We start from the raw sequence: 2,709 nt of genomic DNA on the forward strand, positions 1-2,709 counted from the left end.
AAAACCTCCTGGGATGGAGGCAAAGCAAGGTATGTCCCAGCTCATCCTGGGCTCCTGGGTGTGGTTGTGACTTTTTTTAGCAATGGGAGGAGAAGCATGGGCTCCAGCTCAACAAATCATAGCAGGGGTGGCTCTTCCATGGTCCCAGAGTGGCAGAGTTGGTCCCTCCCTTTGCTGCAGCTTACAGGGCAACCATGGTCTGGCAGACCAGCCCTGGTACTCTCCAACTGCAGCAAAAGCCCTTGCTCATCCCACACCCCTGAGCTTCCCATTGACAAGAATTCTGGGCCCTGTTCACTTACAGCCTTTCCCCTGACAGTGCTCTGCAGCCAGCACTGGGTGTGAGCTGTGCCTGCAGGCAGCAGCAGTTCCCAGGAGCAGGACTTCCACCCACAGCCCCTGCTGCAGGATTGGGCCAAAAATAAACTGCTGCTTCCCTTCGTGGTTTTGGCACAGCAGCAGGATTTACAGCACTTCCCTCTCTGCCCCCAGGAATGGCTACCCAGATGCTCAGTACCTCCGGGAGGTTTGCAGTGTTCTGAAGAAACTGGGCATCGCATGAGACTCCCACAGCTGCAGCGGTGGCTTCGCTTCGCCTTTCTTTCCAGCTGACAAAACTGCAGCTTAACAAAAAGCAGGTGTTTGTCCAAGGAGCTACTGTGTCCCCAGAGGTAGCCAGAAACGTGCATGTTAGTGACGGCAGCACCTCCATCACTGCCCTCAGGGTGGGTCGGTGTTTCCCAGCAGCTCCAGCTCCTCCTGGATGTGTGTCCTGCCAGCCAGTTACACAGCTTGTTCCAGCTGATTTCAGGCCGAGCTCCATGTGACTTTCAGCAACATGACCCAAACCTGGGCAGAAGCCTGTGCCTAGTCCAGCCCCAGCTTCTGGAAATCTCTTCCACCTTCTGCAACCACAGGCAGGTTCCAGCTCAGCTGCTGCCAGAGCCCAGACCAAAGATGAGCTGTCATTAGTGTCAGCTCTTTACGCTGACAGTTCAGGTCTCGGCCAACAGCCCTAAGCTTCAGCCCCTCCCCAGCACCTGCTCTGGGGCCAGCAGGTGACCTGGTGCTCTCTTGGGAAGAACATTAACAGCTTTCAGCACCCCCCACAGCTGCCTCCCTGGAATAGTCTCTAAGTAGAGAAACACAAATAAACAGGATTTATTCTCTCATATTTGGTAATGTTCATGCCTTGTGTTACCCTCAGCCCAGGCACCCACTTCAGTCCCCCACCTGCCTACAGAGACACCCAGACACAAAGCGCATAGGGGCTAAGAGCTTCACAGACAAAAGCTACCATAGCTGCCCTTCAGAGCATTAGGAGCAACATTTGAGGCAACAATTAACTGTTGTCCATGAGAGCAGAGGGTCTCCTCATACAGAAAGTCACACTTTATAAACCAAACCTGCCCAGAGGCTGAGCTGAGGGTGGAGGGCTCGTGTCAGCAGAAACCTGAGCAGCACACGATGGAGGGTTTTGTTATGCTTTTAATTACCATTTGAAACACGTAAGGCATATGGTAACATTTGACAGAGGAGCATTACACATTATAGTCATGTAGACAGCAGTGGCAGACTTGCTTTCTGTTCAACTTGGTTACACGCACAAAGCGGAATACATTTTTTAAACAAAGGTTTTCCATGTGTGTGTAGGATGAGCATCACTCATATCACGTATCTGCAAATCAACACAACTCGGACAGTACAGACCAGACCACATATTATGAGAGGCTCACTCAGAGTCTAACATGTTTCACGTCATGTTCACACACTACTTGCCAGTCACACTTTGCCATCACAAGGGCTCAGCATACCAGAGACTTCAGGCAACCAGAGTGGTTTAACACCTATGATAGCAGCTGTCAGCAGGTCAGGATCCTGCACCAACTGCAGCCTGAGGCCCATGGTACTTCTTACTTCTCCCTGGTCAATCAATTTTGGTTTGATAGATGTGTCAGAAACACAACACACAGCTAAACTCCTTCTCACAGCACTGGGCAGGGGCCACACTCCTCTGTGCGACCAGAGGCTGCTGCTGCTCCTGCAGCCAGCACGCAACACAGCGAGCTCCAGAGAAACCCGTCAAAAACATGTCAACAGTTGCCTGGTGATAGCAAAGGAGTAGCACTTTGTCCAAGACCAGTAGCACCAGTCTGGGAGGGCACTGCAGCAATGGGAGGAGAGGCAAGTCATGTCAAGCCCCCCAGCAGTGGGCAGGGCTGGGGACGCCTCCTCTGCTCCTTACTCACACTTTCCACTTGGACTCCTCATGGCACAACCTTTGAGTCAGACAATCAGTAAAATAAACAAATTGCACTTCTGATAGCTGGAATGGCACACGTGATTAAGCACAGGAATCTCCCAGGTCCTCAGTAGCAGAGCTTTGCCCTAAACAAGCAACACTGAGTGGAATGATTTTTATCCTAGGGTTTGCTTTAGGTTTTTTGCTTTGGTCCTTAGTATACAAACCTGCTGGTTAACTTGATTGAGCTAAGACACTTGAAGTTGTTTTACATAGGTTTTATACTTAAAAAAACAAAAGTAAAAAACCAAAACACAACCAACCGCACCCGCCTAGAGCCAAGCACTATGGAGGGGCAGAGAGCAAGGGCACACTTAATCTTGGTCGGTCAGTAGAAAACACTGTTGCCACCAAGGGACACAAAATAGGCAGTGCAGAACTTACAAACAGTAACCGCTTGGCATTCC

This window comes from Acanthisitta chloris, unplaced genomic scaffold (assembly GCF_000695815.1).
Source record: "Acanthisitta chloris isolate BGI_N310 unplaced genomic scaffold, ASM69581v1 scaffold44451, whole genome shotgun sequence".
Taxonomy (NCBI): Eukaryota; Metazoa; Chordata; class Aves; order Passeriformes; family Acanthisittidae; genus Acanthisitta; species Acanthisitta chloris.